The 21,826-nt window shown below is 46.3% G+C and overlaps 1 long non-coding RNA gene across 1 annotated transcript; it reads left to right on the top strand.

Moving 5' to 3' along the window:
• Positions 1 to 12,158: 12,158 nt before the first annotated feature.
• LOC110343518 lies at positions 12,159 to 17,865 on the top strand. The gene is made up of 2 exons (XR_002385825.2): positions 12,159 to 13,055; positions 16,524 to 17,865. It is a non-coding gene; the product is annotated as an uncharacterized LOC110343518 (long non-coding RNA).
• Positions 17,866 to 21,826: the final 3,961 nt, after the last annotated feature.

Below are 21,826 nucleotides of genomic sequence, written 5' to 3'. Positions count from 1 at the left end.
GAAGGGGAAGATCTTTTGCAGACAGTGTGCGTGTGTGCGTGCGTGTGTGTGTGTGTGTGTGTGTGTGCATGGAGAGAGCATGCGTGTCAGCGAACAGTCATGCTTGGAGGACACGCGACGCGATGGGCGCTGCTGGAGGGCAGTGGAGTGGCCTGAACTCTCAGCCACCCAAGCCGGAGAAGTCTGCAGGCAGCCTGATCACAGGCAGAGGGTAGCGCAGCGTGCACGGGTGTGGACCGGATGCGCCGCGTTGAGAGTGGGATACAGGAGTGTGAACCTCAGCTGGGGCAGAGACGGGGAATGAGGCCTCTGTAAGCTGGTGGTGGCGCGCACGGTGCTGGGAGGTCTGCCCACCGCCGGTGCCAGCATCCTAGTAGGCGCAAACTCAGTCAACAACTGTCTCCAGCCTCAGCACCCGCGACTCTCCTCGCTCGCACCCTTCTCTTTGCATGGCCTGCTGTGTCCACATGGAGGCTGCCCAGCTTGTTCAGCCCCATTGATTGATGAGTGAATGACTAGGTGGGGGACCGGCTGCCGGGTGGCCTGCCCTCCCCCACTCTTCACGATGTGTCTCTCCCCTTCTGTGACTTCTCAGCGACTTATACCATCCTCTGAAGCGGCCTAGGCTCAGGGGCCTACATGCCTAAGATAAAGAAAACAGACAGCTCCATACATGAGTGAGTATATACCATGCTTGTCTTTCTGCACCTGGGTTACCTCACTCAGAATGGTTTCTTCTAGTTCCATCATTTGCCTGAGAATCTCAAGATTTCATGTTTGTGTTTGTTTTTCTGCTGAGTAGTACTCCATTGTGTAAATGTACCACGTTTTCTTTATCCATTCTTCGGTTGAGGGGCATCTAGGTTCTTTCTAGTTTCTGGCTATTATAAATAAATGCTGCTATGAACATGTTTGAACAGATGTCCTTGTTGTATGAATGTGCATCCTTTCGGTATATGCCTAAGAGTGGTGTTGCTAGATCTTGAGGTAGACTGATTCCCATTTTCCTGAGAAACCACCATACTGATCTCCAAAGTGGCTGTACAACTTTGCACTCCCACCTGCAGTGGAGGAGTGTTCTTCTTTCTCCACATCCTCTCCAGCATAAACTGCCCTTGGTGTTTTTTATTTTAGCCATTCTGACAGGTGTAAGATGGCATCTCAGAGTTGTTTTGATTTGCATTTCCCTGATTGCTAAGCATGTTGAGCAATTTCTTAAGTGTCTTTTAGCCAATTTAGAGTCCTCTATTGAGAATTCTCTATTTAGTTCTGTACCCCACTTTTTAATTGGATTATTCAGTGTTTTGATGACTAGCTTCTTGAGTTCAGCCTACAAGCCACACCTCCAGATAAGCTAGGAAACAAGGAGGACCCTAAGAGAGACATGCATGGTCCCCAGGAGAAGGGGAAAGGGACAAGAGCTCCTGAGCAAACTGGGAGCTCTGTGGGAGGGGGTTGGAAAAAGAGAAGGGGAGAAGAGGAGGCTGGAGGAGAACATGAGGGAGCAGGAAGACTGAGTCTCTGGGAGAATAGAGGAGAGCAAGAAAAGAGATACCTTAATAGAGGGAGCCATTATAGGTTTAAATAGAAATCTGGCACTAGGGAATTGCACAGAGATCCACAAGGATGACCCCAACTAACAATCTAAGCAATAGTGGAGAGGTCACCTTAAATTCCCCCTCCCCTATAAAGAGATTGATGACTACCTTATATGCCATCCTAGAGCCTTCATCCAGGAGCTGATGGAATCAGAAGCAGAGATCCACAGCTAAACACTGAGCTGAACTCAACCATGCTGAAGAAACCCACAGAAACATCTGACCTTACCAAGTGGGAGCACATGGACACCAGTCGTAAAACTGGGGAACCAGCATTGTACCAAACCAGGCCTTCTGAATGTGGGTGTCAGTTAGGAGGTCTGGGCAGTCTATGGGGCCTCTAACAGTAGAACCAGTATTTATCCCTAGTACACAAATGGACTTTGGGAGCCCATTCCCCATGGCAGGATACTCTTTCAGCTTAGGTACATGGGGGAGGACTTATGTGACAGACTTTAATGATCCCCCATGGAAGGCCTCACTCTCCCTGGGGAGAGGATGGGGGTGGGTTGGTGGGGGGGGATGGGAGGATGGGAGGAAGAGGGAACAGGGATTGATATGTAAAATAAGATTGTTTCTAAATTAAATTTAAAAAAGAAACCAGAGAGAATAAGTCTTTAAACTTCAGTGTTTTCTTCATGTATTTACATCCTTTTTTAGACCATTGTACACATGAGGCAATTCTGCTAAAAGAAATCTGACTTTGACTCCATGCTTGCTGCTTGACCACTGATGAATTAGAGACTGGGCTTCAGCTTTGCAGATGTTACTACCTGAGAATGAAGAAACTATTCCTCACGCCTCAGTCTGGGCACACCGTTGAGTAAGAAAGTACAATCTTCATCGAGCAACCACCCTCCCCCAGGGGCTCTGGCTTGACACTGTGGGTGGGACGCTGGGGGACAAAGCCCTGAGCAATCAGCTTGCACCCGAGCAACAGCTCAGATCCCACCAGGGCTGTCTGTGGTTTATTCTCCAGACCCTTCGTCACTTCATGCTCATCGCTAGTTCTCCCGTGTGGCTGCTGGCTGCTCAGTGGGGTGCTCAGCTGGAGTCTCCGTGACAGGGCTTCCGAGTTTGAGGCAAGAAGACCACCACCAGAGCATGCAATCCCCTGGACCTTTGGGAATTCCAGATTTCAGCACTGCCATCCGCTGCTCTTTATAAATTACCCATCCTCAGCCGGGCGGTGGTGGCACATGCCTTTAATCCCAGCACTCGGGAGGCAGAGGCAGGCGGATCTCTGTGAGTTTGAGGCCAGACTGGATCGACAGCCTCCAAAACAATACAGAGAAACCCTGTCTTGTAAAACCAAAAAAATAAAAAAAATTACCCATCCTCAAGTGTTCTCTTACCGCCCCACAAAAAAAAGACAAGGTGCCTCCCATAATGCTCCAGCACCCTTATGGTTATTTTCATAGCAACGTAGTTCCCAGCAGCAAAACACTGGAACATCTGACTGCCCGTTAAGAGAAAAATGCCTGAATATTGACAGTGTGTGATCTCCTCCTTTCAGAGTGGAACAGTCGAAAGGAATGAGCTTCTGTGAAAAGCCAAAGATAAAGGGTAAAAGCAGCTCTGTATGACCTGAAAAGGAATCAACCGTTGTGGTTTGAATGAGGACTATCCCATAGAGACTCGTGTGTATGAACACTTGGTCCCCAGTCATCGGTGCTGTTTAGGAGGTTACGGCCCCTTTAGGAAGTGCAGCCTCGCTAGATGAAGCTCGTCCCTGGGGGGTGGTCTTTGAGAGCTGTGGCCTCACCCCACTTCCAGTTGGCTCTCTCTGCTTCCTGTTTGTAGCTGGAGATGTGATCTACCAGTTTCCAGCTCTGGTGATCTGCTGCCATCCCTCACAGACCCCATCCAACTCCCCACCCCCCACTCCTATCATTATGGACTCTCCACGGGGAAATGTAATCCCAAATAAACTCTGTCTCCCTTTGGTCATGGTTCCTTTTAGCACAACAACAGAAAAGTACCTCATAGACCAACAGATCACACACCATATGGTTCCATCTTTATAATGGTAACGAAAAAGCTGGAAACACAGCTTGTAAGAACGCACACGTGTGTGGTTAAGATATGATATTAAAAATGGTGAGCCTAGTCTAGGCAATGTATACAGTTCTAGATTTGTGAGCTATCTACAGACTAGTTCCTTTGCATTGTTAACCAAGAATTATGATTAATACTCTCTCAATCATAAAAGGGGAGGAGAATATCATATCTGATCAGTGCCTTTAGTGTTACTTGCTCTTTCAGGATAGTCCAGTTGTCTGTCTACCCGGATGAGAGTTGTCTAAATCAGCCCAACTGATCTCCAAACTGACTCCTTTTTACCGTGTAGAAGGCAGAAGAGTATAAACTGTAACTCTCCGGCTTCCTTCCAGCTAACACAAATAATCAGGTGAGAGACTGCTTTGGAGCTAGACCACAAAGCAAGAAAGCATAGAGGCCACATCAGTTTGCAGATGGACAACAGCATTGGCAGAGAGCAGACAGCTAGGGCATCAGCACCTTGTGCCAGCAGCCTCTCAAACACAACCAGGCAGCCACTGCAGATAACTGGGCAGCCACTATGCATAACCTGGCAGCCACGCAGACACCTGGGCAGTCGCTGCAGACAACCAAGCAGTCACTGCAGATAACAGGGATGTCACTGCCTGGGTGTGTTTGGTGCCAGGATTTATTCTTGCAATTTCAGCTAAGAAGACAGTTCTCTGACTCTTACTAATGAAATAAGCTTTAACATACCCTTTAATTAATGTCCTGCTTTTAATTTTTCTGAATAGATTTTGTTCTTCCCAAGTCAATACCAGCTCATACCATGACCGCAAGAGAGTGTCTCCTCTCTCTTGACTAGGATAACCGAAAGACAAAAGCAAATGGCATTGGCTAGTCTTTTTCTTTCTTTTTACTCATGAGCTTTATTTTGATCAAGAAAGGCTTGGAGGGTAGGGAAGGCTCATTGGTTAGGAGTGCTTGCTCTGCAAGTGTGAGGCCTGAGTTTGAATCCCCAGTCTCCGTGAAAAAGCCAGACATGGCTGCATGTGCCTATGACCCCTGCACTAGGGGCAGAGAAGGGTGCATTCCAAGAGCTCACTAGCCATCAGTCAAAATGATAGCCCTCTGGTTCAGTGAGAGACCCTATCTCAAGGCAATAAGGCAGAGGGACAAAGCAAGACACCTGACATCCTACTCTGGTCTCTGCGTTCATGTGGGCAAGTTGCTATACTTGCATACACATTCACATGCATGCAACACACACACACACACACACACACACACACACCCCAAAAACAGAAAGAAAACAAAGGAAAGGCAGCGTGTTCACATTTTAGTTTAAATAGGACTGGCCCATACATCCTAAAAGTGTGACAGATAAAATGTTTATACTTCAGGGGTCATCCTATCTGAGCTAGATGACAGATGTCTTAGCAATCCACATTGTTATGCTCCTATATACATACATCTGTACAGTGAAACCACAGTGTGCTTAAGTATCAAAATTCTACAAATGTCGGAACACGTGTGACAGTGTGATAATTAAGTAAACTCCAACTTGCTATTAATGTCACATCTACTGAGAAGATCCTAATCCATACTTATGAACCAGAAAGTCTTGTTACAGTCCCACAGTGGCAGAAGTGTGTGTGTGACATGGGTACTTACTTAGACAGGTCACCACCCAGCTAAAAGGATTCAGTGGGGTGTCTGTTCATCTTCAGGGAATGGCTTAGTCTCCAGGCAGGAGTCCTGCCTGATTTATGCCTCGTGACTCTTAACTGAGAGCTCCTCCGCTGGAAGCAGCCTCGGCAAATGGCATTTCCTGGGGAGGAGCCTTCTGCTTCCCACATGTTGAATGCATGGCAGGATGGCAACCAAGGGCAGGAGAAATTACAGAAATGTAATCACAGCAAGGCCACTACTTGCTGCTGGGGCCACTTCTTTTGACTGCTTCCTACTGTGAGTAAAATAGATTCACATTAACACTTAGCTGAGCATAGTAGAACACATGGCTAGGGGAGGCGGGAGGACTGTGAGTTCGAAGCCAGCCTGGCCCGCATATTAGCTCTAAGGCTAGTCTGAATCACACGGATGCCTTGAAAAAGTGTTTCTGGAAAGCATTAACTGTGTTAGGAAGACACATACTGAAGCAAATGCCACCATCCTGTGGGCTGGTGGCCCAGACCAAATAAAAAGGGTTGGAGTCAGAGGAGCCATCATTCATCCCCCCTACTTCCTGATTTCCCCAGACGTGAGCAAGCAGCCTCGCATTCTTGCTGCCGTGGCTTCCCTGCCCTACTGTGATCCAAACTAAACATGTGTCCGCATAAGTTGCTTCTTCTCTGGCCTTTAGTCATGACAAGGGGAAAAAGCAGCAAACACAGACACCGGTCAGCCACTGCAATAAACAGATAAGTGTTTGCAAGGCATCACTATGATTCTGATGGGATGATGGAGAATGTCCTTTTGTATATGTTTTTCTTATTGGTCAATGAATAAAACACTGATTGGCTGATTGGCCAGACAGGAAGTGACGTAGCTGGGAAGAATCAAGATATAAGCAGGGACAAACAAGAAATCGCTCTCTTCTCTGCTGAGATGCTTAGGAGTCACCATGCTGTGGAGGAAGGAGTAAGAGGTCTGGACCCTTCTTGGATAAGATGAGCCACAGCCTCATGGAAATACATAGATTGATAGAAATGGGTTAATACTTAAGACAGAGCTAGCCAATAAGAAGCCCTACTCATCGGCCAACAGTTTCATAATTAATATAGCTTCTGTGTGTTCATTTGGGGCTGAGGCAGCTGTGGGACCAGGATGGGGCCAAAGAACCCCACGTTACAATGGGACATGCATATCTTGGCTTCCCTGGGCCCTTTCCTCCATTAGAAAACTATTAGAAATTATTCTTGGTAACTGTGTAGATAGGTAAAGACATTTTCATGGCCCTTAAAGTACTGTGTGTCATATGCACATGGGGAACAGCATTGTGGATAAGGAGACACTGGGAATCCCTAACATCTCTGGGATTAGGCAGGAGGAACTTTTGCCAATTGTGCTGGAATTCCATCATTCCCTCTAAGAGCATTTCAGTTTTCTTTAAGATCGGCTTTGTGTTCTTTGAGCTTTTTTTTGAAACCACAGGACTGGTCTGTCAGCAAGTGCTTCCTGTAGTAAGATCTCTACATGGCTGTCATTTCCATTCCAAATTGTTATCTTTCACTTCCTTGCCTTCCTTAAGGAAGTCTGTGACTTTGAATTGGTTCATCGTAAGGATGCGAGTAGCTTTCCAAATTGAGATTCTCTCCTCAGAGCATCCACAGAGGAGGCCGATCAGTAAAGAGATGGAAAACTCATCAGAATAAACTTAAGGAGCTGATGGAAACCTTCTGGAGAGAGTGCAATACATGTGAGTAATTTATTCCAGATTTAACCAACTTCAACAAAGTGGCTTGGTTCCATTTCCTACTATCCTTCGGGAAGCCAGCTTCTTTGTGCTTTCCACTCCAATTCCTGAAGTAGAATAAGTAAAGCTCAACTAATGCTATTCATGGAAAGGATAAATGGTAAATATAAATACCACTGCTTCTCTGGAATTCTGTATATTAACAAAACAATTGCAATCTTTACCTATTTTAGAATATGTTTTAAAACTGACTTCAAATTGTATTCAGTAGTTTAACATCTCAGTTGGTCTTCAACAGACCAAGTAAACAAAAGGATAAAGTTTCCTGATATTTGGGGGACCAGAAATTGTTTTAATAACCAAGATTTTTAAAAAATCTATGTGTCTTATCCCTACGAAATAAAGTAAAGCCAGGTGAGAATGTCACAGTGATCAATCAATCAGTCAGAAAATCCTCAGATGGAAACTGTAGCTACACCTCAAGGAACTCCAGGAATACAATCAAACCCAAGTTAGTAGGAGAGAAAAATAATAACTACTAGAGCAGAAAGAAAACAGACTAAAAATACACAAGATCAATGAAACAGCACTATGGTCTTTGTAAATATGTACAAAACTGACAAAAAATCCTCTAATTTGCATTCCTATATATTTTTGTATATTTATACATTTTTTTTACTTTCACCTACGCACTGAGGGCATGGCAGTGTGAGTCACAAGTAGGAGATTCACCCTCTGGACCTGCCACTCTACCTCTGAGAGCCCAGCGACTGACTGGCAGAGTGACGCCTGTCATTATTCATCGGAAACAACACATCTGTTCAACTCAAACCTCAGAGAGCAGAGATTTATTACACATTAGAAATTACTTCAAACATTGCAGATTAATGAGGCATGAGAGATTACTTCAGACTGCCATGATCTCGGGAGTTTGGTAAGCATTAACAAGCTTTTCAGTCAATGTTGAAAGGTTAGCAGGGCTGCAGCAGGCCTTACTTATGGAAGGACTTGGTTCACTTGGATCTACCTCAGTTCTGGGCCTGCCCTTTTACTGTGAGAGAAGATTCGAAAGACGTTTCAGGGTTACTGCTCATGACCCTTATTTCAAGGATATCTGAAAACTCTCCAGCCAGCCACCATCAGGATTAGTTTCTGAAATGAATTTCTGCGTGGTTATCTGAAAGCTCGGAGACTAAAGGTCACCTGTCTATCCCTCAGTGACTTGCCTTAAGCACTTATTACACACCAGAGTGCCCTAGTCAGCCACTACTGTGAGTATCAGATACATGCACAAAAGGAGACAAGACAGATGAGGAAATATAAAAACAGTATTCCTGCATCAGATGCCAAGTATTCAGGCAGCTAGACTACAGAAGAAAGGCCAGGGCTCTTGGCACATCCATGGAGTCCCACTAGCGAGGCACAGTGTGAGACCTTTGCAGTTGGACTCTCACTTCTGCTGTGAATCCAAGCACACTGCATTTTGCTCTGTGCTGCTTCTAGAAGAAGCCTCATGAAATTATTCATGGGCCCCCAACTCTGCCTGAAAAACACCTCTTTTCTGTTTTCTCTCTGGACAAATCCCCCTCCAAGGCTCACTCGCTTTCTCTTCTGGAGTGTTCCCTAACCTCCTTTGGCCCCAGAGTAAAGTCTGTTGCAGACCCTTCCGTGGTTCCATAGCCTGTGTGTGGACGGCCACTCCTCATCTCCCTTCAATAACCCATTGTTCATATCTATTCTCCCTGTGCCATGGAGCCTGGCAAGGTACTCAGGAAGCACCATTTTAATGGATGTATGGATAAATTAACTGGAGAAGACATTTATAACGAGAGATGGCGAGACATCTAGTGAAAATGGATTTAAACTTTGAAAGACCTTCTAAGTGAAAAACTTAAAGGAAGGGAGGAGGAAGGGAAAGGGAAAGGAAAATTAGCAACAGAGCTTATGTGGATTAAGCAAAAACATTGGAGCTTAAAAAAAAAAAAAAAAGAAAGATCCAGAAATGAAGTCCTCCTTAACCTACCTTTCTGAGAGATTTGCTGTATCCATTATCTCTGGGTCTCCAACAGTCTTTCTAGGCATGTAGCATGTTGTCAAACATACTTACAATTTGTATTCTCCATGACCATACAGAAGAGGGTCCCAGCTCTAAGTAAGCCACACATATCTATTCTGAGCTTGGCAATGGTCACATAACAATAAACTAGATAGGCATTAGTTTTGCCTCCTATGGATTCTATGGAAGAGTAAACAAAAGAGAAAGTGCAAGTTAGGTTTCAGGAAATGATTGATAATGGATGAAAGGCACAACCACAACACTGCCATGGATGTTTTCAACAGAGGCATGATGGGATGAATGCAATCAGGGGCAATTAAGCTGGCAGCAGGACAGATGGAAAGGGTGAGCTGGAGAAAGAGATACAGACCACAGCAAGGTCACTCACACACCAGAGCTAAAACCAGCAATCAATTTAAAGTAAAATTTCTCAGCCTGTGGCCTGTGAATCCCATTGGAGAGTGCAGAGATAAACATCAGGAGTTTTTAGACCTCAAGTTCATTCCTTATGAGTTTTTGTGTTTGTGGTTTGTTTGTCTCACAGTAAATTTCACAGTCTTCATCCCCCTCCCTGTAGAGCATGGAGCAACGCGTTTTCAAATCATTGTGAAAGGCAATTTTATCTGACAGCTTGGCTGAACTAAGAGATGCTCATACGGCTGCTGGCGACTATCTCTAGGCGTGCCTGCCTGCGGTGGTCAGCACTTGAACCAGTGAGGCAAACCAAGAAAAGCCACTGACCAGCGTCTCACAAAGGGCTAACGATCTGAACAGAACAAAGAGATAGTGAAGAGATACATTCACTTTCTAGTTGAGCTACAACATTCATTGTCTGCCTTGGACACCAGTACTCACAATTCTCAGCCCTTTTCACTGATTGGGACTTAGATTACAGACCATGGAACTCCCCCAACCCCCCCTCCATAACTGTGTGACCTGTCCTACATGAATTCCTCTATATCTGCTGACTGTGAGTCTTGTTTCCCTGGAGACCGTTTACTAAGATATCCACTAAATTCAGAGTTAGTAACACTGTGCTCAAACATCATCTCACAAGTTTTGAAACTTGAGAAAGTTACTTACCTCTCAGAGATAATAGGACTTTTTTCTATATGGGTCCATAGGGTATAAAAATCAACACTCTAAAGAAGGAATGGGCAGGGTTTTGTGCCTGGCTGATGATGAGGGGGAGTAAAGACAAGGACCAGAATTACAAGGGCCACTTGACTTCTAACACAGAAGGCAGAACAAGCAAAGCTTTTCAATAGGCTATGAAGGGCCCAGCTGGAGTCCCTCTCTCTGCATTGCCTGTCTGAGAAGGAGGCTAAGAGACATCAGATCAGAGATTTACCTTAGGAGTTTGGGGTCATTTATATCACTTCATGGATTATTAAAATGCTGACTCCTATTTCCATCTGTCTGTCATTAAAGGCAGATGTTCGTGGGGTATGGACAAAAAGAGGGATTGGAAAAAAGCTTAGATGCAGGACAGGGCTGGGCAAGGGCTTCTAAGGGAGCCCCAGACTCTAACCACACATTGCACTTGGCTGGAAGTGTGGCTGGAGGAGGGAGCTCAGCTGGGACCTCCAGACCTGAGGGACACAGAGCAAAACTCATGGCTTCAGAGGCGTCCTGGGAAGTTTCACAGAAGTTGTCAACAACCACGTTACTTAAACATGTGCACATCGTATTGTGTTGTTTTATGACACTTAAACTTTGTGGCTGTCAAATAATGTCTATTAGTTCCTAGCATAATAACTAACTGACCTACTTAAGACTCTTGTTACACTAACAATTTCTTCCCACAGGTCCCCATGATTGTCATTGTCCCACTTCAGCAGGAAGTAAATTTGAGAATTCCACGTCCCTTCTCCCTACTATTGACATTAGAGGATAGTTTACACCTGTTAGTGTTAATTTGCAGTTATTTTAGGGTTCGGATTGGAAGGAGGTGTTCAGACTTAGGCATCCCTTTCAGATAAGTTTAGAATTTAGGTGGAATGGATATGTTTAGTTTAGGATAAGTAGATTATAACTTAATTATCACCCTCTACGTATATATGTTGTATATGTTTGAGTTTGTATCAAATTTAAATCTTCTATTTAGACTAAAAGGGGAATTGTAGGAGTGAACCCCACAAAGCTATCCGCCCATGAGGGCGGGGACATGTAAACTGACACAGGTAGATATAAAAGGAAGTGAAAGGAAAAGGACCTCCCCTTTTTTTCTCCTGGAAGCCAGCCATGCTTCTAACTCCTGGTCTGTGCGACTTTCTCTCTCTCTCTCTGGTAAATAAATATATTGTTTTCCATATATAGCATCAAATATCGTTATAGAGTACACAAAATAATGGGTTTCTTTATGACATACTTATATATATTATATATATAATATATATAAAACATATGATTCGGTGTTTTTTAATGCAGACCCTACAAAACATGGATGTGACCTGGTCTTTCTCAGTAGAGATCTGCTAAGCCTCTGTGACAACTGCAGGACAGAGGACATCGAGGTCTGAGAACACAAACTCCTCCACAAAGTTCAGCAGAATTACCCTTTTAGTCAAACCTTAAAACTTAAAAAAAAATCATAGGTATTTCCACATATGACAAGACAAGTATTTGATTATTTTCAGTAAGACTGGTCAAGGTTCCATTTGAGAATCTCATTTCCCTGAGAATTTGGGGAAATGAAACGACTCTAAAACACATTTTTCTGTTGATATTCTCAAGCCCTCTGGTAGCTGTGGTATTAAGATTTGTCAACAGCAGATAAATTCTGGATGAGCCAACAAATGCTGCTTTTAAGTCAAGTGTGGTGACACAGAATCATGAAGGCTGGGTAGCTGGTCTAATGTCACAGGCCAGTGAGTGTGGGAGTCTGAAGCTGATTTTCCATCTGTGCTACTCCAGAGCCCACATGCCCTTCACCCCTAACCTGTGTGTGGCTGGCTTCACTCTACTCCGTTCTGTTTCTTCTCCGTGACGGACTAGTGACTGTCAAATCCTCCCTCCCCCAACCCCTCTCTCTCCAGAGTGTCTTCCCTGTGACAGGTCTACCTCAAGAGGACAGGGGAGGCAGAAATACAAGTCCATAAAAAGCTTCGCTTAGAAACATAGGAAGAGTAAGAAACGGGCTGTCACCAGGCCTAAGACAAGGTCACTGGTTCCACTCCATGACCCTGAAGAGCATTCAACTCCCGGCGGGCGGCAAGCGGGTCACGCAGTATGGCATAGCATCAAAAGCAACAGGTGAGCATGCTTTTGGTTCTCGCTCACTAAGCAAATGGAGCACAATGTATTAGTTAACGTTTCCTCCTGTGGACAAGCAGCAGCTAGAGAGAAGGGGCTCGCCGTGGCTCACAGCTGGAGCAGATGATAGCAGATGCAGGCCGTGGAACGGAAGGCCAGAAAGCGTGGGGCCGCAACAGTCAGAAGCAAAGAGCAGACAGGAAATTGACCGAGCTATCAAACCTCAAGGCCCACCCCGGAGACCCACTTCCTCTGCCTCGGCTCGGGGTTCTAGAGTTCCACAACACCCCAGAGCTCCACCCGCAGCTAGAGCCAGACCAAGTATTCAAACACATGATCGGGGAGGGGGTGCGTTTCGTGTTTAAACCTCAGCAGAAGAAACAGAATGCGAAATGAACTTCGGCGACACAGAGCCATCCCTGGCAGTATCCTGCGCCCCAGCAGCGCCTGCAGCGCTCTGTGACTAATGAAAGCCGCCACAGGAACCTCGGGAGGCTTTAGAGCTAACTCAGCCGCGAGCAGACACCCGCGAAAGCTTACATGAAGCCGTATGCAATAACAAGTCTGAGAGGCTCGCCAGTTTCCAAACCTTCGGAACCAACCATCTCCCAGAACCAAACTGGGTCGTTTCTGGGTGAAGTTCTGGCTGGAACGGAGAGCATTTCAGAAACGTCACTTAGAATGACAAATACCTTTCATTTCACTGAGAGGGAATGTTCCGTCACTCCAGGTAAACAATGCCTGCTTCCTTTAATTATAAAAAGGACTTTGTTCCATGAAGAGCTTTTCCGTTTCATCTCAGCTGCCAAGAAACTCCCAGAACCATTTGTGTGTCTACAGTTTTTAAAATAGTTTTATTATCTTTTAAAATATAAACTCGTTAACACATCTACAGTATTATAAGCTGTTCTAGGATACTTTTGGAATGTTGGGTTAAATCATCTGAAATCCTTGTAATTTTTTTGAGACCTTGGCTGTGTAGACCAGGCTGGCCTCAGACTCAGAGACCCACCTGTCTCTGCCTGCTGAGTACCAGGATTAAAGGTGGGCACCACTACGCCTGCCTGTTAAAATTGTTTTTCATCTGCAAAATGGGCAATAGTTCTAAATAGCTCAGTTTATAAGTCAGAATTCAGGGCAGGATGAGTTTATGTGCCTGAGGAACATTCCCAAAGGGCGCACGGCAGGGTTTTAACTGGCAGACCCTCAGGGCTTTCTGCCCCCTGCTCCTGCTGCTCCCTAACTGCTCAGTGACAGTGACAAGGCTGCTTCCCCCAGCCCCTCCAGAGGATCTGCCTCACTGCACCGCGCTTATTACCTCTCTGGGTTCTATAGGCAAACCTCCAGTCTCGTTTTTTTCTTTCTCCCTACTGTCCCCGCATGCAGAGGGTTTGGTAAGCGCCTGCCCAATGGCAGGAACCAATGCTCCCGAGTCTGACTTCACTGACTCAGAGCATATAATTCGTGCACAGCTTTTTCTACTTTGCCTCTGGTCTCTGGTTTTTCTAGAAAATAATTGAGTAGAGTTTCCTAATGACTTCTCAGATTTCACCTCTATTAATGCTGTGGCCTTTGAACGACGTCTTCTCTTCTTATGCTCTGTTCAGGTGGCATTTACATTTCATCTGATTTTATTCCGACCTGGCGGTAGCTTTTTTAGCATTACATGACGACAGTCCTAAGGTCATTCTTGGGTGCTTTCCAAATGTCTTAAATTAAGTGAAGGTTATGTTCAAAGGATGTCCTTGGCTCCTGTCTTTTCTGGCTTGAAACTGTGTCTCTTAATGAACCGACTGTCTACCTGATTCTGCGGCAGAGAGCCGTAAGGTCAGTTTACCCCAGACTCTCCCTTTGTGCCTTATGGCCAATAGCATTTACATTGCTTTAAGACAGTCTGTTTTGGGTTCTAAAAGCAAGTTGGGCTTGACAGGTAACAGTCCCTGTCTCCCACATGGAGACAGTAAGTGGGGTAAAGTTAACACTTCTCAAAATCAAATCTGTATGCAAACCACGAGATGGATTTTGAAATGGAAGTCGTGGTTTAGGTGGCCTAAAGTGGTACCTGAGGTTCTCTGTGCTACCAAGATATTCCTGATGCTGTTGGTGCTGGCCCACGGTTACAGTAGCAAGGATGTAAGCTCTCTGTAGACCTCTGGGTTCTCTTAAGGGAGCCGTCTGGGTCTGACGAGGGTTCATCACTAGCAAAGGCAAAAATTCCAGCCCGATGGCCCTGCACCAAGTCCCAAGTCCCCGCCCTTGGTTAGTGACATCTTCCAATGGTTCTCTATCCCCTTTTATCCTTTCATATGGGCTCTGCCCTCAAGGTCCTCACCCCAGGGTCCTCACTGTGGCTTTCCCACCAGTGGCAAGTCATGGATTCAACAAACTGGATTTCTCACTTAAATTGTCTGGTATAAGCTAATTAAAACAGCCAAACTCCATCAATAATGTGGCAATGGACAATATGGTTTAGTGTGTTGATTTATGCCTAGAAGAAAAAGCCCTTAGTTTGTATTCTTCCTCTGCTGTTCAACAGCTATTGATCTTGTTAAATCGATTAGTGTCAATGGGAGCTGAATAAATGCCCCCAATGATGTATAAATCCTTATGTCTAAATCTGGAAATGTCACCTCTTATAGAGCAATGGACTCGAGATCAACTTGGGTTTTATGTGTGATCCACTGTAATCTTGGGGATCCTTACTAGAGGCAACACTGGTGAAGAAATTGGAATGAAGAAGCCACAAGTCAGGTCAATCTCTAGACGCTACATGAACCAAGAATGGATTCCCACTTTCAGGATCCAGAGGAATCAGCCACACCAATGCCTCCATGAGGATAATACGTGGGAGGCACTGGAGAAAGGAAAGGGAGAAGGGGGAAATTATATGCATTAGTCGGGGGTCTCTAGAAGAACATATATATATATAGAGAGAGAGAGAGTGTGTGTGTGTGTGTGTGTGTGAGAGTGTGTGTGTGTGAGACAGAGAGAGAGGAGAGAGAGAGACAGAGAGAGAGAGACAGAGAGACAGAGAGAGAGGAGAGAGAGGAGAAAGGAGAGAGGGGAGAAAGAAAGAGAGTGTGTATGTGTGTGTGTATGTGTGTGTGTGTGTGAGAGAGAGAGAGTGAGAGAGGAAGTGAGAGAGAGAGAGAGGAGAGAGGGGAAAGAGAGGGGGGGGAGATTTACTAGAGTGTCTTACAGGCTGTGGTCTCAACTGGTCTTCAGTATATGCCAGACTCCTGAAGAAGCTGGCTCTAATGCCAGTGAAGGAATTACCTTGCCAGTGAGGGCAAGAGCAAGCAGGCAAAGAGTAAAAGCTTCCTTCTTCCATGTCCTTTATGCAGGCTGGAAGCAGAAGCGTGGCCCCCATTAAAGGGGGATCTTCCCACCTTGAAAAATAAGTGTTAAAGATGGACTTTCCTACTCCAAAAGACTTAATTAAGAAAATCCCTCACAGATGTATCCAGTCACTTATGTTTTAGTTAATCCAGATGTAGTCAAGTTGACACCCAAGTATAGCCACCATCTTATGTAATTATATTTTAATTTTTTTCTTTTGGTTTTTTTCGAGACAGGGTTTCTCTGTGGCTTTGGAGGCTATCCTGGAACTCGCTCTGTAGACCAGGCTGGCCTCGAACTCACAGAGATCCACCCACATCTGCCTCCCAAGTGCTGTGATTAAAGGCGTGCGCTACCAACGCCCAGCTTAATTTAAATTTAAAAAAGAATTGCAAAACAAGATATGTGGTATGGCTGCTCTGCTGTAAACTCTTCAAAATTTCCCCAATATCCTTAGCTCTAAACTTTAAGTCATTAACCTGGCCCTGAAAGTTCCCATCAGATCTCCTCTATTTCTGAACTTATCTGAGTCCTGCTAGCCGCCCTCAGCCACCGTGCCCCTAACACATTTTTTAAAACCTTTCCCATTTCTTGCATATTTGAGTCTCTTTCTCAGCTCAGGGTTTTTGACGGGTTCCTCTGCCTGAGTTGTGTTTTCTGCCTATTACTCTCTTGTCTAAGCAACAATCTTACTTCGTGTTGTAAATGTTGCCTTCTCAAGGTACCTCCTCTGAGCACAAAGCCTAAGGTAGACCCCTGATTTTTTCTCACAATGCATCAGTAAGGTTGCCCTCATCCTAGTTACTGTAACATGAATTACATATTTCCTTCCTTGTTCATGCCTGTCTCCTCAACGCAGGATGTTGCTTTCAAGGAGACAGGACCATCGCCACACCTGCCGCGTACTTCATCACTGGCTCCCACAAAGTACCTTCAGTAGCTCTCCGAATTTGTTGAATGAATGAATCAATGACAATCCAAGTCAAGCCTCACGCAGTTGTCAGGAAAATGGTGCTGGAGGCACCAGAAAGAAGGGACTTTGGGATCTGGAGGAGCTAAGGACATTTCGCTGGTCCGGAAAGCACTTGTCTGAAACACGAAGGATGTGTGAGAGGTTCCAAGGTCCTGATGAAGCCTGGGGGGAAAATCTTCGTGTTCAAGGTTGACTAGGACAGCAGGAATAGTGTACAGGGACCAGGAAGTCATGGGAGGCTCACACATGGACACCAGTGAGACGCTGGCTTTGTACTGCAACACTGAGACCAGGAAGCAGCTAACGCCACAATCTCCAAATACCTACATGGTGTCTGGGATCCCAACTCATGTGACCTACAGTCAGGATGTGTGTTCCTCTTACCAATGATAAGTTCAAGAATCAATGTGTAACAGAATAGCAGAGATATCTTCATGGCCATTCATTGACCCAGGCGAAGCTGTGTCCTCAAGTGGTCCAGTTACACAGAAAACGCAGAGGCTCCTCCCTGGCCCAGTCGTGTGGTATGCTCTCCGAGCACCTGCTGGAAGTCGTGAGGAAAGATAATCTGAGGCTGTGTGTTGGCAGAGCTAGGACTGGGAGCCTAGCTGGAGCTGGAAGAGGCTTCTTAGGAGATAAACATGGTGGAGACCTTGAGACCTCTTGTGAAGGAAATAAAAAGGCCTTGTTACGTCAGCCTTGTTACGTCAGCCAGCTGGAGTCAGAGCTAGCAGTGGCCTTCTGTATGTCCTCTACACCAGTTCACAGAAAACATGCAGTGACTCCAAGTGAAGGCCACTCGGTGCTCCCCTGGGAGTGAGGTAGAAGTCGAGATTTCCAAGAATCCAATGGCTCCCTCGTATGTTGGAAAAGAGGGAGAGGAAGGGGAGCTCCACAAAGGGAGATGATGGACAGCTGCTCTGAACAATAAGCCCTTCCCTTCCGTGGCGCAGAGCAAGGCTGGAGCTGACAGCACCTGACTTACTTTGAGCTGCTCGATCCGCACACTGCCAAGCTTCACCATGATCCATTATTTCCTTCCCCGAGTCTTTAGCCTATATTTTTATTAATTTATGAGGCTTCTGAGTGTTTTCTAAAGCCTGAAAATGTATTTTCTAGGAAGATAGCAAATCAGAACATGACCTTCTGAACTTCAATTTTAATTACATAATGTCTTTATGGGAAACTGCAGTTTCCAGCCAACAAGGCTCTCTCTGGTTTACTGTTTTGTTTTGGTTCCATCTGTGTGGTGAATTATCTGTGTAATCTGAGTATTTCTGAGAAGCCCAGATACCTTTAGCATCTTAAAGAAATACGGCCATGTTGTGGGCCGTGCTGTGCTGCTCCGAGCCGCCTGTGGCCTCGCAGAGAAAGGAAGGAGGCAGGAGAGATGATTCAGGACCCCTGAGTGCCTCTCCCCTCCCCCTCCACACTTCACTCAGCCTTCCATCATCTTGCTGGGTTACCACAGAGCTGCTGAAGTGGCGGCTTTTAAAATCTCCCGTCTCCCTTCAGCTCTGGCTTATCACCATCTCCACATAAATCTCCACGACGCTCTGCTCCAGTTACACATCTGCCTCTTTCAAGAGCCTTCAGGGACCCTCCACTGCCAGCCGAAATCAATGGCACTGGGACCCTGGCGGCCACGGGCCTTGTCCTGTGACCAAAATACACTTTTCGGACTTTTTCCTGACTCTGCTCCTGCACACTCCCCAGGACTCAATCAAGCAGTTTTTATATTCCCCACCCGCCCCAGCCTGATCTGCGGCCATCTCTTCTCGGAGCTCGGTTTCCTTTCTTGCTAGTCTGCGCTATGTTCAGCCTGTGTTTCCTCCTTTGATCTTCAGGGCGAATCTCCAGGCGAGGAGCTCATGCCCCTCACACCTATTGGGCATACACTGTAGACTGGGCACAGGAGGGAAAGACCAGAGAAACCAAACCTGCCTCGCTGCCGCCAAGGTGTGTCATTCCCAAGAGTTTCCCAGCTTTCATGGGAGTCAGCCAGGAAGAAGCAGCAACACTCACCACACACACACACACACACACACACACACACACACACACACACACACACACACACGTATACAACAGGAGCTCACCTCGGTGAGTACAGGAGAGAGAACATTCCTGTCACTTGTGAACACCACACACACACACAACAGGAACTCACCTCGGTGAGTTCAAGGGAGAGAACATTCCTGTCACTTGTGAACACAGGTGAGGAAGACTCACAGCAAGAGGGACAGCTGCCGCAGGGGACCTTGGTGTAGTGTGCTCGTCTCCACACACAAAGAGAACAAGTTGAGAGGAATGGCCAAGAGAGGGGTGAAGAGAAGACACATCAAGGCTGGGGGGATTCTGGCTAGACCAGCTCTAGAAGATTTCTGAAGGCTGCAGACGGAAATGAAAAGACTTTGGGCACAGTATGTGGAAGCCGTCCATTTGGTATCAGTGGTATTCTAACTAATTAGTCCAGCAAGATTCTGCTACACCTGGACTAACTGGATTTAGAACACAGCCAAAGGTCATGACCTACACAAAACAGGGAATTCAGAGTGTCTGAATTGGGGTAGGAGAGACGGCTCAGGTGTTAGGAGCCCACGCTGCTCCGTTATGAGGACCAGAGTTCAAATCCCAGCACCTGTATCAGGCCATATGCCTGTAACCCCAGCTCAAAGGCGTTCCACACCTCTGCAGGCACAATCGCTCCCACAGACACAAGGAAAACAAACAGAGGCAGGTTAAGGGCCCATATTGTTCTTGCAAAGAACCTGAGTTCAGTGCCCAGCTCACAGCCGCCTTTAACTGCAGCTCCAGCACACTGAATGCCATGGGATACGCCTGTAACCCCAGCTCTGAGGAGACAGAGACAGGAGGGTCCCTGGGGAACTAGCCAGCCTGACCAAACTGACAAGCTCCAGGTTCAGAGAGAGTTCAAAAATAAGGGGAAAGGTGATTGAAGAAGACACCTGACACATACACACACATTCACAAACATATGCATGCGTGTGTTCACACACACACACACACACACACACACGCGAGCGCATATTGTTTGTTCACTCTCTTGGCTCTTTGGCCTTTCCGAGGGGTCTGCCACCCAGCTCCCAAGGAAATCACACACGGAGGCTTAATCTTAGTTCTGATTATGTGGCTAGCCAGCTTTTCTCATCTCTGACCCACCTGCCTCTTTTCTGAGGGCCTCTACCTTTCCTACTTCTGTACATCTTACTCTTACTCCATGGACTGCTGTGTCGCTGGATGGACCACCCCTGGCTTCCTCCTCTCCTCGTTCTCTCCTTCCTCCTTTTTTGCCTGCCATTTATACTCGCTGCCTGCCAGCCCCAGCGGTGCTTGCTCCTGTCTTGCTATTGGCCGTCAGCTCTTTATGAGGACCATCAGGTGTTTCAGACAGGCACAGTGACGCAGCTTCACGGAGTTAAACAAACGCAGCATAAACAAAAGTCGCACCTTGAAATAGCATCCTGCCACACATACACAAACAGAAATACACACATTCGCGCATGTTCGTGCATGCAGACGCAAATCACACACACACACACACACACACACACACACACACGAAGCACCTCCTGTGGTTAGATGAGTGACTGGTACACTCTTCATTCATAACAACTTTGCACAGCTGGTGAGAAAATGGTCACAACTTGCTGAAATGTCACCGAGGGTAAATACGCCGGAAACAGGTGTCAGAAATCTGGACAGATTGAGCGGTTTGCATCCCTCGGGAGGCCTTGGCCTTCGCTGAGGATAAATAGGCGGCTAACGTTGTCTAAAGCCAAGAATCCAGTTGTCAAGACAGCGATTCTTCAGTGTTGTAGCTACCCATAATTTACCAGGCTCCTGTAAGCATCACCCATGTATACTCCCTAGCAACCCCACGTAACTCACTAATCCACAAAGCTAGCCGTAGGCAGAATTGTTTTTGTTGGGGGTGCCCTGTGGGCGGCTTGTCCACAGAACAGTATGATATAGAATTCAACCTCCATGCCCTACTGAATTTTCACTCAGAGAGAAATCGCTGTACTCTTCTCTTCCAAATGAATGCACGGGAACAGCGCTAGATCACGCCACTCAGCTCAACCTAAGATGCCCAAGCTGAGGTATCATTCAGTTTGGTGGGAAGCAGAGATCCCAGTGCTTGCGCCAAGCTACTGAGGCACCCGAAATGTGAGCAGGGAAAGCAGCTAGGGAGACGCGTCATCCTGCCATAGGCTGGTGTCAGCATTCTCTAGAGGAACAGAACTGACCGAATGCGTGCGTGCGTGCGTGCGTGCGTGTGTGTGTGTGCGTGTGTGGTGTATATGTAGGTTTATTAGAGTGGCTTACAGGCTGTGGTCCAAGTAGTTCAATAATGGCTGTCTCCCAATGGAAGGTCCAGGAAACCAGCAGTGGTTCAGTCCATAAGACTGGATGTCTCAGCTGCTCTTCAGTATGTGTGAGGATCCCTGTAGGGAGAGGCTTACCTGCAGCTTTAGCCCCGCCCATTGGAGTGTGGCTAACGTACATGAGGGAGAGGGGATAAATATATAGAGAGAGGGCTACCGGGCACTCTCTCCTGGGTTGCTGGCCCCGTTTCGGAGAGCCTCCTAGCTTCCCGTGTAAGTTATTTCTCTCTAGCTGAATACATACCCTACTGCCTTTCCCAGACATTCTTAGCGTGAGTCGTTGACCTTCCACAGATCCCAAAGAGAAGAAGTAGGTTCTAATGCCAGGGAAGTGAGAGCGAGGCCAGCAGGCCAAAAGCAAGCTTCTTTCTCCCCTGTCCTTTAGACTCCCAGGGAGCAGATTTAGTGTGGGTTTTCCCGCCTCAGCAGACCTAGGTTTAAGCTGGCTCTTCCTATCTCTAGTAATACGGACTAAGATGGTTTCTCCTCCATCCAGGGATCCAGTTAACTAAAACTCTCACAGGTGTGCCCAGCAACTTGGGTTTGCAACTAATTCTGATATAGCTGACAACCAAGACTGGCCATCACAGATGGTATACCACTGGACTCATGGAACTACACTGACTTCTAAATCTCCCCAACTTGTTTTGTTACCGCACCCACACAGTCCTTGTTTTAATAAGGACTTGGGCTTACTTTCTCTGGTCCAGATTTGACTGATGCCCCGATTAGTTGTTGCCCTGTGTTCAGAAGCATACACAGAGATTCATTTCACAGAAT

Source organism: Mesocricetus auratus, unplaced genomic scaffold (genome assembly GCF_017639785.1).
Source record: "Mesocricetus auratus isolate SY011 unplaced genomic scaffold, BCM_Maur_2.0 Super-Scaffold_100044, whole genome shotgun sequence".
Lineage (NCBI taxonomy): Eukaryota > Metazoa > Chordata > Mammalia > Rodentia > Cricetidae > Mesocricetus > Mesocricetus auratus.
Note: the sequence above shows the minus strand (reverse complement) of the source record. Positions and strands in the feature narration are given on the sequence as shown.